Raw genomic sequence first — 17,942 nt, forward strand, 5'->3', positions numbered from 1 at the left:
CTACTTCGATGATGTTTGCCAAGCAAACATCCTTCACACACTTGGTTTGGTTTGTGAAGTGTGGTAAATCTCGCACCATCTTCTTCTTCGACAAATCTTCTAGACTTCCAAAATTGAGGTGCCCGAACCGTAGATGCCATAGCCAAGAGAGATCTTCATAACACGTCTTCAAGCATTTGGAACATCATTACATATATTCAAAGGAAACATTCGGTTTCATAGAGACTTTAGCAATAAGTCCTCATTGATTATCCCTCAAATACAAACAATTTTTTTTCATTTGAACTTCAAAACCTTTCTCTAACAATTGTCCTACACTCAATATATTATTTTTTACATTGAGAATGTAATAAACATTTGTGATATATTGATTTTCTCCATTTTTTTACCGAATGAGAATTTTATCTATTCCTTTGATGGCGACCAAAGAATTGTCTCCAAAGGCAATATTACCGTTCTCCATCTCGTTCAACTCTACAAACATCTCGTGTTTTCCACACATGTACTTCGAGGCTCTTGTGTCAAGATACCACATACTATCATGACTCTCTTCTTCTCCCTTTGAAACCATAAATAAGGTTCCATTCTCCTTTGCATAATTGGATTGCCCTTGATGGGCTTTTGATGTGCTAGCGGTTGATCGGTCCTGATGCTTTCGACCAATCGACTCTGTTTGAGATGAGTAACACTCATTCACATAATGTCCATATTTGTTACAATTATAACATTTTACCTGAGATTTATCTCTCCCGATCCTTCCACCACGTCTTCCACGACCTTGACCTCCTCTTCCTCTTGAGGATTCAAACGAGTTTTGAGAAACATCGGTGTTGGCTTCACCTCTTCCACCATGGCCTCAACCACCACGACCTCTTCCACGTCCACGACTATTCTCCTCCTTGATTTTGAGTTGGAGAAGTTGTTCAACGGTCTCTGTTTGCTCCATCCTTCTTTTCTTTTTCTCCTCATAGGCTTGTAACGAGCCTATAAATTGTTCAATTGTCATGTTCTCGAGATCCTGTGTCTCCTCGATCGTCGTGGCGATAATCTCGAACTTTGTATTTAGGCTTCATAGAACCTTCTCTATGACACGAACATCGGTGATTTCTTCACCATTCCGTCTCAATTGGTTGACGACAGCCAGTACTTTTGTGTGATATTCCGCTATCACCTCCGTCTCCTTCATTTGTAAAGATTCAAACTTACCACGTAAGGTCTGCAACCATACCTTTTTCACACGATCGGCTCCTCTATGAGTCGATTGGAGCTTGTCCCATGCCACCTTTGACGTCTCTGCATTGGCGATGGTCTCAAATGTATCTTCGTCCACAGATTGATACAAGATATAAAGGGCCTTCTTGTCCTTCTTTCTTGTCTCCTTTAACGCATCTCTTTGCGCTTAATTTGCTCTAGCTTCTGTCTCTTGGAAACCATTCTCCATGATCTCCCACACGTCTTGTGCTCCTAGTAACGCTTTTATCTTGATGCTCCAATTGTCATAGTTGAGTTTGGTAAGCATTGGTAGTTGAAGTGAACCTATCCCACCATTGGCCATTTTTCTCTCAATATTTTCTACTAGCTCTGATACCACTATGTTAGAAAAAAAACATGGAGGACAAATATGAAAAATGAGAGATATATTTCCATTCAACTAAGCATGCCTTTATATAAGCTTACAAACATAACCATAGGAATGCCAATGGTTACAAAAATCTCATAACTCACATAACTCCTATAACTTAAAAATGTCATCAAATGCTCATAACTCACATAACTCCTAATAACTTAAAAATCACTATTGGTTACAAAAAAACTAAAAGTTACAAAACCCAAAAGTCACACTAAATGCCACAAATAAAGTTTAATAATGACAAACGTTTCAACAGGAAATATGTTTTGAATGGGTTGTCCATAAATATATTTTCAATTTAAAAAAATTGAAAATGGGCCCTTCTTAGATTTGATTTTTTTTTCTTTTTAGTGAAACATGATTGTCCTCTCCTCTGTGATTGAAACCTAAATTTAGGTTTGGTTTTGCCTCTGATTCTTGCGTACAGTAGATTTGATAATGAATATCAACAGAAGTTCACAAATTTTAAGAAAATAGTAACATGTAAAGAAAAATGATCAACCAATGGATATTTATGATCGTAGATGGTATGTGTAATTGATTGACTCATGTATCTAAATGGCTTAAATCCGACCAGTTAAATAAATGGATTTAAGTAACCAATCTTTACAACTGCAAGCAAATTCATTCAAGTTTCAGCTAGCATTATGCTTTTGCCTTTCGGTCTATGAGCATGTGCATCTCTTGATTCTCAGTTAGAGTTCTATTGACCGCATGTGGCAGGGGTAGGTTCCATTCTCTATTCAGTATTTCCCTCGTTCTAAAAAAACTAACAAACTACGAGGACAATGTACTTGTATTACTCTTTATTCAAATGAGCTAACAAATAATGCATACGGGAAAAAGTTCCACACAGTGACCAGGACAATGTGACACTAACTAGGAATAAGGTAGTACCTTTCTCTGAGTTGCATGCTTCTATATGAGATGAAGAGCGGGAAGCACTGTTATTTACTTGCACAACTAGGAGGGCCATCTTCATTTGACCTTTTGGTACCAGAGGTAGGGGAGAATTCAAGAGCACATTGCTTGCCTTTCCAAAGATATAACAACCAATATAATTTTAAATTAAAGGAGAAGAATGCTACAAGACACAAAATATAGGGCCACTCTCAGAGCCCTTAACCACACCCTTTAGAAAAACTGAACAAGTATTATTGAATATTACAGTGAGGCAATTAATGATCTGAACATGAATGAAAGATATGAAACGTGGCTAATTGATAAATGATCGAAGCTACCTCCCGATTGCAGAAGGAGTCAAGGTGATGAAAGGTAACAAAAACTCATTTTCTAGTTCAACGTTATAGGACTTTGTCTTGTAACAGGATACAGAGAAAGATACTTCACCTATGAGCCTTTCCAGTCTTAAATTGAGCTGATGTTCTTCCTAGTAAAGTCTAAGGAAATATGAGTAAAATAACATCAATTTTAGACGAGGACAAAAAATATTTCAACCTAAACAGAAAAAATCACATCAAAGAATAGACAAGACCAAGTATTGAAAAAAAATAATTTAAAAAAACGAAAGGGACAAATTTTTAATGATATTCAAAAAGCTGCAAAGTAAACACTACTTTATGAATGAAATTAAAAGCTCATAAAGCGATAAGAACAACATGGTTTAAAAATCATCTACAGGTTACAAAAAGCTCACCAACAAGAATTGATCTCATAATTTCTCGAGCATGGATCTCACGGTGTGAACTAAAGAAGAAGACCGTAGAATACATTGACAGGTTACCTTCTCCCACTTACTCTAAACATTTCCTCTATTCACCTTGATATTGACCCATGAAAACACTTTTCGAAGGGAGGCTGCGCCCAGGGCGTCACAAAGCCGAGTATGGATCTCACGGTGTGAACTCTTAGGGACGTGAAAGCGTAAAAATGATATATCTTATATACCATTTTGTCCCATTAAAATATTCTAATTATTTTAGGATTTTGTTATACTTAGCTAAATTCCGGCTAATAAATCTATCTAGCTCTATGCTTATATTAACTCTTATAAAAAGGTTCCTAGTGGAGGTTACATAAACCGTCAACTTAAATACCTCAAGTCTAGATAGAAATGTATCGGTTGAGTTCCCTTATAAGCTTAATTATATTTGTCCTACTTAGTCAATTTTAAAACTATTTTTAAAAAAAAAAAAAAAAAACTAAGTAACTATTTTAATCTAATTAGAAATGTGTACTTAAGTCTAATTAATTTTATACAATTTAAAATGAATATATCTTTCCTAATATCCTATGTTTGCATGCAACTCTTTGTTAAAGGTTAATGGTTGCTAATCACTAAGTTTTATAATTATTATAAATTTTAGTGATTAGTTCTATAACATGCTCAATATGATTTGAATTAATTAACAATCATATTCTAGTTAAAAAAAATTAAACCATATTCCATGCATTTCATGACTTTAGTATAACCATTGTAATAAGTTATGGATGTGTCATGCTCAATGCATATTGATTTTCAATTAAATATAATACTTATATAATATTTCTTCTGTTGCTCTAGAACCAAACTAGACTAACCTGAATCGGCCTGAACTGGATCACCAACTTGCAAACCAAGCCAAGCCAAGCCAACCGAACCAGCAATTGAACCACAGTCGAACCAGACCCGCTTTGCTAACCCTAATTCTCTGCAGAATTGTGTAGGGATGCAGAATGTTGTCAAAATTGTGATTTTTGGCTAAATTGGTCTCGATCTTCATCGATATGAATTCTAATTCTAGACCCGGACTTACAGAGGAACGATTTACAATAATAATGCCCAAAGAACATAGGGACCTTTACATTGATCATATCAAAATTATAAATCTAAGGCCAAATATTGCAGAAACGTTCCATTACAAACAATAACATTCATAATGCAGTAAATCCCACCAAACCAATGCAAACAAAATTTAATGGCCAAATTGATAATACGATTTTAAACACTTGTAACATCTACAACGCGGGTCGTATTCGTAGTGTCACCAGTATAAGGTATCCAGCCTTATCCATCTACTACAGACCGTTTAGGCTATTATTTAAATAAGATCCATTTGTATGTCTCTACATACTTGTTTAAATTAGGATCTTTGTTTATTGAAATGAGTGTATGCTCATAAAATAACAATTATTTTATTAATAACAATTTGTTTATACAATGTTTACAAACTACGAGAGAATACAAGAGATTTAGGACACCTCTGATACAAATTGAAGGGATGAAAACCCTAAGACCCAACGAAAGCCAAAACACATAACCATTTCGTTTTATATATATATAAATTGGCATTTAAAATCAAAACAATTTTGCATTGGAACAAAAGGTAATAACGATTAAGCATGCTATTCCCAAAAAGACTAATTATACAGGGAAGAAACCCTACTTTGCAAACCTTTGGACAATCCTCACTACAACAATTTTGGGTTTTAATGTCGGTTGGAAAAAGTGAAATCGGATGTATAATGTCAGTTTTTTTTTTTAAAAAAAAAGCGGATCTTTAATGTCGGTTTTAAACCGACATTGAAGATGGGCTTTAATGTCGGTTTTAAACTGGCATTAAAGGTCTAATTATTATTATTTTTTCTTATTTTATTAAAAAAAAAAAACCCTTCTTCACACACACACTTTGATACTATCGCACGCACCGGCCCCCGATCCCATTTCTCTCTTACCCAAACCCTAACTGATCTCTTTCACCATGCGAATCATTCGTCCGTCCGTGGTTGTCCACCGGCCGCCCGTCGGTCTTCGTCAGTCTCCATCAAGTTTTTCGTCTGTCCTTTAGTCTCCAACCGTCAATCTCCATCGTGTCAGTGTTCAAATCTGTAGCCATGGGTACAAATCTGTCAATGGGTCATCGGTCGTCTGTCGTCTCTGTCGTTTAGATCTATAGCATTGCTCATCTCTGCCACAAATCAAAAGTTAATGTGTAGGTCTCTGCCACAATGAAAGTAACAATGGTATTTGATTTGTGTTTACAACAGAGTATGGTATAAAACTCAACAAATTATCGTTGATTTATGGATTAATAGGTTAATAATGTTAACTTGTTAATAGGTTAATGGTACACCTTGTATTGACATGTTATGGATTAAGAAAATCAAATACATACACCTTGTATTTGATTTGGGTTTACAACAGAGTATCGTTGTCACTATATCATGGTCTCTGCCACAATGAAAGTAACAATGGTAGCATAAAAGTTCAAGCAATCGGTTAATGTGTAGGTCTCTGCCACAATGGTATTTGATTTGTGTTTACAACCGAGTATTTGATTTGTGTTTTCTAAACTTCGAAAGGTTAATGTAGATCTTTCTTCCTTGATGGATGTTCGCATAGCATATCTAGATATCATGAGACCGTTTGCTGAATTTGTGAATTATTGACAAATACCATCATGATATACAAATTTGTGAAAAAAATAAAGGTTCTGGATTCTTATATGCAGGTTCATGACAGCAAATTATCCTCAAGACCTCCATTATTGGGCAAACATTACATGATAGTATAAATTCTTAGATTTTCTTTTTAGGATTGTTGATTCATTGTTTGAATATGTTAAATTGAGATAAGAATTAAACTATTTCAGAGTAAGGTTCTTTTGGAAAGTAGTTGAACTAGAATTTTTTAGTCAACCCATTTGAACAATAATGAAATGATTTTGAGTGAAGTTTTTCATTTGTTAGGTTCAAGTTTGACGTGTAAGGCTAAATTTTGATTCTTGAGGATTTGGAAGGAAGATAGGAAGATTGCATTGGACGTGTTTTAAGAAGGTTGACAAGTGGAGAAGGTGCACCCAAAACAAAAAGGACTTCATAACAACATTAATAACAAGTACAAGATAATACATAAGATGCTTATCTTAAAAGTCTATTTGTTCTAAATTTGTTGATGTTGCATATTTTACAATCATAATTTTATCCTTTTAAATTTTTCCTTGTTATTGTTTTTTTTTTCTTCTGTAGATTAAGTTGCATATTTTACAATCATGGATAAGTCATGGATGAAAATGAATAGAATGTCAGCTGAGTATGGTTTAGGGGTCGAGATCTTTATTAAAAATGGTCTACAACATTCAAATATACCGAATGTCATGAGTTGTCCATGTTTGAAGTGTGTGAATGCAAAGACTCTAGATGTGAACAAAATAAGAGACCACTTATTTTTTAATGGTGTAAATCAAAGTTATCAAACATAGATTTTTCACGGTGAATCATTACCGATTAAGAGAAACAATAAAAATGTGTCTACTAGTAAAAGAGATGAAGTTAATGAGGATGATGTTGATGTTGATGACACAATTGAAATGTTTGAGGCTGCATACAATAACTATTTTAGTGAAAAATCCGATAATTTTGAAGAATTATTAGATGATGTGAAGAAACCATTATACCCAAATTGTAAAACTTTTTCCAAAATATCTACATTGGTAAAGTTATATAATTTGAAAGCTAAATTTGGATGGAGCGATAAGAGTTTCACTGAGTTGTTGGAATTAATTCATGATATATTACTTAGTCCTAATGAAATTCCAACTTCTACTTATGAAGCAAAAAATATGTTGGGTACTCTTGGAATGAAGTACGAGAAGATTCATGCATGTAGAAATGATTGTTGTTTGTTTAGAAAAGAACTCTCTAATGCAAATGTATGCCCCATTTGTGGTACGTCAAGATGGAAGCTTCAAAAAAATTTAAACGAAAGGGCTAAGAATATCCCAGCAAAAGTCATGTGGTATTTTTCCCTAATTCCAAGATTTGAAAGAATATTTCGAAGTAAAGAAACGGCAAGTTTATTGGCATGGCATGTTAAAAAAAAAAAAAAGAAACAGATGGTTTATTAAAACATCCCAAAGATGCCCTATCGTGGAAAAAATAGATAATTTGTGGCCAAAGTTTGGGTCAGAACCTAGAAATCTTCATCTTGCTCTTTTTACAGATGGGATAAATCCACATGGAGATCTTAGTAGTAGATATAGTTGTTGGCCAGTGATATTAGTGACGTATAATCTACCTCCATGGTTGTGCATGAAGCGAAAATTTTTATGTTGACTACACTAATATTTGGTCCTAAACAACTGGAAAATGACATAAATGTTTATTTAGCTCCATTAGTAAATGACTTGAAAATACTTTTGAAAAATGGGGTAGAATGTTACAATTCATATGAAGAACAATGTTTCATGTTTAAAGTCATTTTATTATGGACCATTAATTATTTTCCTGCGTATGGTAACTTGTGTGGTTGTACGGTTAAAGGATATCATGCATGTCCAATTTGTGGAGAGAATACTTCATCCACTTATTTACCAAAAGGGAAGAAGATGGCATATCTCGGGCATTGCAAGTTTCTACCCCGATATCATCCATATAGGAAACAAAAGAAAGCTTTTAATGGCGCACAAGAATTAGAATTTGGTTCAGAACCATTGGGTGGGGAAGAAATTCTTGCAGAAACAAGTAAGTATCAATATTCATTTGGTAAGAAAACTATCAAGGAAAAGAACAGTGAAGATAGCACTTCAACTTATTGGAAGAAAAAATCTATTCTTTTCGAGTTAGAATACTTGAAGTATCTTGATGTGCGATATTGTTTAGACGTGATACACATTGAAAAAAATGTATGTGCAAATCTTATTGGCACATTGCTTGATATTCTTGGTAAAACAAAGAATAGAATAAAGACTCAATTAGATTTGGTGGAACTGGACAGTAGATCAAAGTTAGCCCCTCAAGTAGGAGAGAAAAAAGTCTTTTTACCTCCCGTATGTTATACATTAACACGAGCTGAGAAATTGAGCTTTTGTAAGGTACTATCAAAAATTAAAGTACCTGAAGGCTATTCATTGAACATTCAAAGTTTAGTGTCACTCACAGATTTGAAACTTTACGGACTTAAGTCGTATGACCATCATGTTCTTATGCAACAATTATTACCGGTAGCCATTCGTGATATTTTACCCAAACATGTAAGACTTGAAATTACTCGTTTATGCTTCTTCTTTAATACTATATGTTGCAAGGCGATCGATTCATCTCAATTAAAGGATATGCAAGAGGATATCGTTGTCACTCTATGCCTCTTAAAGAATTATTTTCCACCATCATTTTTCACAATAATGGTACACCTTGTAGTGCATCTCGTAAAAGAAGTTGAGTTTTGTGGACCTGTTTATTTGAGGTGGATGTATCCTTTTGAACGATACATGAAAGTGTTGGAAACTTATCTACGAAATAGAAATCGACGAGAATGATGTGTTGGAGAAAATTATATTGTGTAATACAAGAAATATGGGAGTTTGACTATCATGGATTATCATTTATTTTATTCAAATGTAATTGGGTTGAGAATAGAATTGGAGTCAAAATAGACGAGTTTGGGTTTACTATTGTGGACCTCAATCGTATTGGATATAAATCAGACCCATTTATTTTAGCCTCCCAAGCAAAACAAGTGTTCTATGTAAAAGACCCCGCAAATTCGGGTTAGTCAATTATTTTAACATCTCCACAACGAATAATTGAGGATGATTTTTATGAAGATGAAATAAGAGATATGCTACAAGAGTGTGGTCATGGAGGTATGTAAAGAATGCCCAATGTTGATACATCTATTGAGATTGATGATACAACATCCACATACATTAGAAATGATTGTGAGGGTAGATGAGTTGATAAATAATGTTTTAAATATGGTATGTCATTTACTATGGTTATATATATTTAAATATTAAGATTATATGTTTTTTGTGTGAGTAATGATTTTTTTTTTTTTTTTTTTTTGCAAATTGACATGGAAAATTCAACAAGTAGCAGCGAGGATGATAGAAATATGATCCCACAAAAATATAGCAAAATAAGTATTTCACGTGGCCCAACTACAATGTCTGAGTTGGCACAAATAAGAACATCTAAGTAATGGTTGATCAATGATTATAATGAACATGGACAATTGATTGGATTTGGAGCAAAGAAGATGTAAAGTTATATAGGAGTTTGTGTTCAACAACAAATACCTATAACATATAGTTCTTGGAAAGAAGTTCCAAACCATTTAAAAAAACAAACTTTTTTATTGTGTAGAGGTACGTTTTCTAAAATTTTAATTCATGTGCATAGTAGTTTATTAGTTTATTGTTTAACTACTTTTTTCATTGTGCAGATGTCATTCAATGTGGACTTTAAGTCCAAACATTGTATACTCATGTCTGCATCTAGGAAGTTTCGGACTTTCAAGACAACATTGACTCAAAAGTTTATACTTTCATTTAAGGATGAACCCTCAGTCTTACAATTTCTTCCTCAACAATATTCTCATACAAAGCAAGATCAGTGGACATCGTTCATCAATGAACGATTGAGTGAAGAATGGGATGTAAGTCATTCACAATAAATTAAATGTCAACATTATCATTGTTTTGATAGGTAACTTCAACTAGATTTGTTATACAGGAAATCAGTCATCTTCAAAAAGAAAGATGTGCGAAATGTGTATATAATCATCACATTTCTCAGAAGGGTTACGTGAATCTTGCCTAAGAATTAGTAAGTTTTTCGACTTAAATTAAATCTTTTATTCTAATATGTTTATGCTAATTAAATATGTATGTTCATGTAGAACCTATCGAATGATCCTTTTTATCAGGTGACTTTATGGAAAGAAGCAAGAAAAGGAAAAAATAATGATAAAGCTACTCGAGAATGTGCCAGTCGGATTGTAAGTTTATATTGTGTAAAGTTTAAAATGGCATATATATAATGTTTAGAACTTGTGATGATATAGATATTGTGTGAAAATTGTAATATGTTTTACAGGATAAATTGGCTGAAGTCTATGAAGGTGAAGATATTCTGACCAAAGCATTAGGTACAGAGGAACATTGGGGACATGTTAGAGGAATGGGTGATTTTATTTCCTATTCCCAATATTTCAAATTAGTAAAACCAAAGTCCTCAATGAGCCAAGAAATTGAAGGAGGCTCTAGTGAAAAAAATGTTCGACATGGTAAAGTGTCAAAAGAAAGAACTCACAGCAGACAATCTCATCAGTCCAAATCATCTGTTGGAAGTGTTGCACTAAGTGCCATTGAAGAAGAAGATACTGAGAAGATACCTAAAGAAGATTTGGAAGTAATTTATTTGTTGTGACTTTTAAATTTTAATCATATTGTACGTGCTTAGCCATGCATGACATAAGTTCTTTTAAATTTGTTAAGAGGACATTATGCCACTTGTCTATAAGAACTGTAGATAATATTGTTGCAGTAGCCACAACATTTGATGATGATGTGTCATGCTTAACTGTTAAAGTTCTGATTGACATTGTCATTGGAGAAGATTTGCCTATATCAATTCCTGTGAAGGGTAAAATAGAGTCCTTAAATCAAGCAATGAGCAACTTCGTAAAATGGTCTCATAAACTTGTAGTTATGGTTGACGAGAAAAAAGTATGTCTCTTTTTTAGTATATGAGTTGGGTTATTTATTATTTTTCCTACTTTGAATTTTTGTAACTTTGGTTATGGTATGACCATTCAACAATTAAGAGTTTCAGCCAGTCCTCCAAATATACTGACGTCAATGATACCATCAAACTCTTGAACGGACATGCAATGCATAACATGAACGATGTAGACATGATCTGTATCACTTTGGACGAGCATATATTTGGAAAGACGAATTTATTTATTTAGGCCGCGATGATCTGATCCAATATTGCAATATGGTTGAAATAGGCTACATGTGTATTTTGACATACATTGCATAAGTATTACTCATCTAGATTCACTCATGTATACTTTGTTTCATGTTTAAATAATAACTTTTACTTTATTTAGGTATCTTTGGGATGAATGTGGTCCTGATATTGCGAAGAAGTTTTTTATAATTGATCAAGCAAGAATATCGCCACACGTGAAGTCTCAAGATATTCGATCAACAAATTTAGCCAATCAACTAGAATTAGCTAATTTAGACCAATTAGTCCTTATTCCATATAACATAGGGTAAGTAAATACAAGTTCTTAAGTTATTTTAATTTGCATTATACACGTACTAATATTTTTAAATTGTTGCTTATTATAGTTATCATTGGATATTGATTGTAATCAATCTACAAGAAAATTGTGTTTATGTTTTGGACTCTCTTCGAAGTAAGGTTCAAGAGGATTTTCATGGAGTTATAAATATGTAAGTGTAATTGAACTTTCTTAGCTCTTAATTGAAGTATCTATGTTTAACTAATGTTTTCAAACTATTTAGTGGATTGAAAACATGGCAAGCCAAGCACGATCTCCAACACCATCGGTCTTCTCCAAAATGGAAATCTGTAAAGGTAAATTTGCATTCATTTTTTAATAATTTATGTTCATTCGAACATAAGAATAATTGTTTTCAACTTCTTTATATGCAGTGACCCCATCAATTAGATTCTGTAGGATGTGGGTACTATGTGTAAAAGTATATATACGAAATAGTGCATAAGCCTACTACTCCCATTATTAGCCTCGTACGTAAATTATTTATTTTTTATATAATAGCTTTAATTTAATAATTGGACGTAAACTTATGTTGAATTTATCTTTTTTTTTTTCCTCTTTGTAGTTCAATACAAAAAATGCATATACCGAAGGAGAGATTGACGTAATTCGAACACAATGGGCAAGTTTTGTTGGTCGATTTGTGTAAAGATGTAATTCTTGTTTTTTGTCTCAATAGAATGTAAATGCTAGCTTAAAATGAATGTAAATTTATCTAACCATGATCTGTTTATTGGAAGATTTATGTATAATATTTTTGTGTTCATGGGGTATTTGGTATTAAGTATTCATGGAATTAGTACTAATTGATATTTGTGAATGAGAGAAATGATGTCTTGGTGTAAGTATTCTATGAAAGTTGTTATGCAAATGTTGGTGATAGTGTGTTTATTTCATATTTTGATGAGTATATGTAATGGATTGGAAATATTGATTCTTGTTTTTGGATAAATTCATAGGTGGAAGACAAATATTGATGGCTTGCCATGCAATTTTTTTTATACTTTTTAATAAAAAAACAATGACGGACATTTCCTGACCCAACACGAGACATATAATGTCGTTTTTAACTTCTTGACCGAAAAAATGGATTCGGCTATGGAATTTAAAAAAATGGACAATAATTGATCAAACGGACAGATTCTGAGCTTCAATGTCGGTTTAGAGAGTTTTATTTGATTCATGGTCTTCAGTTGCAACCGACATTAAAGGGCTTTAATGTTGGTTGCAATCAACATTGAAGCCCTTTAATATCGGTTGAAAATTCCATTAAAGGGCTTTAATATCGGTTGCAACCGACATTGAAGACTGTGTTATTAAAGCCCTTTATTGTCGGTTTAAAACCAACATTAAAGGCAACCGATATTAAAGGGCTTTTATAACACTATCTTTAATGTCAGTTTAATTCTTCTAGTGGCACTATAATTCTTGGAGTATTCTCTTCGTTCTTCTTAATAATCTTCTTTGTTTGAAGTTTTCTTTTGTGAAAGTATTTGAAATTACATTTAATCATAAAAGAAGAAACATGTTGAAGTCTTTTCTTTACGTTTGGCATCATCAAATCAGATTTGTTTAGTTCATTTGAATTTTGGTAAATCTTGACATTCTACCATGAATTGTAAATAGATTTTTAAAAGACATGTTACCTTGCAAGAATCAAAGGTTGAGGGATATTGGTGGGAAGTGATCAAAGTGTTCTTGTTTTTAAACTCATAATGAAAAATTCATATTCTGCTTAGGTAAGAAGTAAATCTATCAGTAATATTTATGATTTTACTCTTTTTTTTTTCCTCCATGACTGATTTTTAGCTTGTTTGGCTATTAAGAGAATAGGAAGTAAAATCTTGATTGGTACTAATTTAATTTTTTGTGGGTCAAGAAGCTCTCAAGATAAATTCTTTTCATTCATATGCACAATAACTAACATCTTTAAACTATTAATACTCATATGTTTGTTTTGGGTATAATTAGAATAATGTGGAAAGTTTCTTTTATTTATTTATTTATTACAATGTTATTTTGGTTCAAATTTCAATGTGTAGTTTTGAACAGATCAAATTATTCTTTTTGAAATTCAAAGTTATTGTTGTGTTTAACATGTTTTTGTTCTTCCAACCATGAAAAAGAATCTCAACCATTAAAGTCAAGCCACCAAAAAGAGTTGTCTTCCTAGTTATGCAGTCCTTCAGCACCCAACTGTCCCATCTTAAGGTACAAATATAGAATAGAATCCATCTCTTCTCATTGGCTCTATAGTCTCTTACTCGACTTTAGTGTTATATATGATTTGTGCAATCGTGTTATTTTGGGCTTTGCTGAATATTGAACATGTCTTGTTTTTTTATATATATTGACATATTGGAAGACTTAACCTCTATAGCCTTAGAACTAGCCCGATTTAAGGCTTTAATTTGGCTATCCGGGACTTTCTTATTGCATTTTCTCTATAGTTTAGATGTCTCTTCAATACATAACCATATTGTACAATGGAAGATGTGGCATACAAATAACCAACCCCATTAATTTTAAGTGGCTGATGTATCGATTTCTATGGAGTTTATGTTGCAATACTTTACTGCATTCAGAGCAAGGTTCTATTTTTAGATATACATTGTGAACATTTAGAGAGTAGGTAAAGAGATAATGTGGAATTTTCATATTAGGGTTTCCAACCAAGATTACAAAGGGATCAAAGAAGATCCTAAATACTAAGTCAAGGCCCAATGGACTTTTACACAAGTAAATGAACCTAAGCTAATTAACAGATGCTATTACATTAATAGTAAATACACATTAACAGTAATTACCATCATCCTTAGCCAGGATTTTCAACAAATATACATCAATAATATTTGACTCATTTATCAAATGTTGTAATCTCCTCATTTTTTTATCATAATCCTATGTATACTAGTCGAAGTTCTCACCCACTTCTTCACTTGGATCATCAACATTATCAATAGTGACATCTGAAACAATGGATGAGCTAGTATACCACTATCATTAGTAGGAATAGATGTTGTACTGTACTCTTGAAAGAGACTCCTCAAACCTAAACTTGTGATATATTTAATAATCTCTAGCACAAAAAAAGTTGCTAAAACAATAAGATAGCTAGAAATTTCAATTTTTTTAGGATTCAACACAATAGCAACATACAATAATTCATCGTTATTTTCATTATTACCTCAATACTTCTCAAATTTAGCCTTCATACTATTAGTCATTCCAACTAGCATTTTATATTCACTACTAGAATTCAAACGTACCTGAATTCTAATGGAAAACCAAATTAGAAGGGTATACAAAGTAAAATTTTCAATAAAGTAAATAAGAAAAATTGTAACAAAATGAAAAATAAATAAATAATAATAAACAAAAGCATGACTTTAGTTTAAGTTTGCCAGAAACTCACGTAATCACTCAATTTTGGCAACAAATATATAAGGATAAGGTTCTGTACACTGGTTGAGATAGTCTCATTTCAGTGAAGGGGTACTTGATCACCCTACAATGACTTTTATCCTATCTCACTGAAACATCATTGTAAAATAGATGTCACATAGGGTGCATTATATTATTTTGTTAAATTTGATTGGTTTTTCAAATGAGTAATTCTAGAATCCTAATATAAATAATTTATATGTTTCAGCAAATTCATTATAATTTACGCAACATTAAATATATTTGTTGCCGACAAACTTAACGGCGAAAACTACACAACTTCGAAAAATACAATCAACATAATTTTAATCATTGATGACATAAGGTTTGTCCTGATAGAGGATTGTCCTCTTGTTCCTGCTCAAAATGCTTCTCGAAATGTTCAAGAGGCATATGAGCGTTGGATAAGGGAAAATGAAAAGGCCTGGGTGTATATCTTGGCAAGCCTTTCTGAAGTCTTGGCAAAGAAGCATGAGCCTACGATTACTGCCCGTGAGATCATGGGGTCCCTACAGGGGATGTTCGGATAATCATCCGCACAACTTAGGCATGATGCTCTGAAAACATCTTTAATGCCCGTATGTAAGAAGGGTCATTTATTAGAGAATACATTCTCAACATGATGGTCCACTTCAACATGGCGGAGATGAATGGGTTTGTCATCGATGAAGCCAATCAGGTTAGCTTCATACTGAAATCTTTACCTAAAAGTTTTCTACAGTTCCATAGCAATACTGTTATGAACAAGATTGACTACAATCTGACCACTTTGCTCAATGAGCTATAGACTTTCCAATCCTTGATGAAAATCAAGGAACAGAAGGGTAAGGCAAATATTGCTTCATCCTCTAAGAAGTTCTATAGAGGTTCGACCACTGAAACTAAGCCTGTGCCTTTTTCTTCCAGCACCAAAAAGTGGAAGAAGAAGAAAGGTGGAAAGGGGAAAGCTAACCCACTAGCTGCTGTCCAGAAGAGAAAGAAGGCCAAGGCTACAAAGAGAATCTATTTTCATTGCAACCATGAAGGGCATTGGAAATGGAATCGCCCCAAATACTCGGCAGAAAATAAGGTCAAGCAAGGTAAATATGATTTACTTGTTTGGGAGACTTGTTTAGTGGGGAATGATGATTCAGCCTGAATAATAAATTCAGGTGCCACTAACTCTGCTTGTTCTTTATTCCAGGGAATTAGTTCCTAGCAACAACTGGAGACTGGGGAGATGACAATGCGTGTTGAAACTGGGCACATCGTCTCAGTTATGGTAGTAAGAGGCTTCGACTCTGCTTACAAAATTCTTATATTTTATTAGATAATACAGACTTGAAAATGAACATGATTTCTGTAAAATGTCTTCTAGAACACCATTACTCCTTAAATTTTCAAGTAAATAAAGTGTTTGTTTACAAGAATGGAATATATTTGTTGTACTAATCTTGAAGATAACTTATTGTGCTAAGACCGTTAGCAACTAAAGCTCTCGTAAATACTGAACTGTTTAAAACTGTTGTAACAGATAATAAAAGACTTAAAATTTCTTCTAAAGAAAATGTCCATCTTTGGCACTTGAGATTAGGACACATAAATCTCAATAGGATTGAGAGATTGGTCAAGAATGGACTTCTAAGCAAGTTTGAAAAAAATTCTTTACCTGTATGTGAGTCATGCCTTGAAGGCAAAATGACTAAAATATCTTTTACTGGAAAAGGTCACATCGATAAAGAACTCTTAAAACTTGTACATTCAAACCTCTGTGGTCCAATAAATGTTAAGGCAAGATGAGGTTTGGATATTTCATCACTTTTACTAATGATTATTCTAGATATAGGTATATTTATTTAATGTAACATAAGCATGAAGCCCTTAAAAAGTTCAAGGAGTACAAGGCTGAAGTTGAAAATGCATTAAATGAAACTATTAAAATATTTCGATCTGATTGAGGTCAAGAGTATTTGGATATAAAATTCCAAGACTATTTGATAGATTATGGAATTTTTATCCCAACTCTCGGCACCTAGTACACCTCGGTAGATGGTGTATTAGAAAGGAGAAATTGAACTTTGTTGGACATGGTTTGGTCTATGATGAGTTATGCGTCCCTACCGGATTCGTTTTAGGGTTATGCAGTACAGGCTACGACTTACATTTTGAAACGTGTTCCATCCAAAAGTGTTACTGGAACACCTTTCAGGATCTGAGCTTGCCCAACACATGTGCTTGAGAAAAATCCTAAGAAATTGGAACCTCGTTTAAAATTCTGCCTATTTGTAGGTTACACTAAAGGAACAAGAGGTAGTTACTTCTACAATTCTAAGAATAATAAGGTGTTTGTGTCGACAAATGCTAATTTTTTAGAAGAGGACCACATAAGGGAGCATAAACCCCACAGTAAGATTGTGTTGAGTGAACATTCCAATGAAACTACTGAACCTTCAACAAAAGTTGTTGAAGAACCCAATACCTCAACAAGAGTTGTTGATGTTGGATCATCTAGTAGGTCAAATCCACCTCAAGTGTGGAGGGAGCCTCAACGTAGTGGGAGGGTTTCAAACCCATCTATTCGTTATATGGGTTTAATAGAGACTCTGACTATCGTAGCTGATGGAGATGTTGAGGATCCATTGTCTTACAAGAAAGCAATGGAGGATGTTGATAAAGATGAGTGGATCAAAGCTATGGATCTTGAAATGGAGTCTATATACTTCAGTTCTATTTAGGATCTTGTAAATCAACCTAATGGTATTAAACCTATAGGTTGCAAGTGGATTTACAAGAGAAAATGAGGTGCTGATGGGAAGGTGAAAACCTTCAAGGCTAGACTTATGGCAAAGG

This window comes from Benincasa hispida, chromosome 1 (assembly GCF_009727055.1).
Source record: "Benincasa hispida cultivar B227 chromosome 1, ASM972705v1, whole genome shotgun sequence".
NCBI classification, from domain to species: Eukaryota; Viridiplantae; Streptophyta; class Magnoliopsida; order Cucurbitales; family Cucurbitaceae; genus Benincasa; species Benincasa hispida.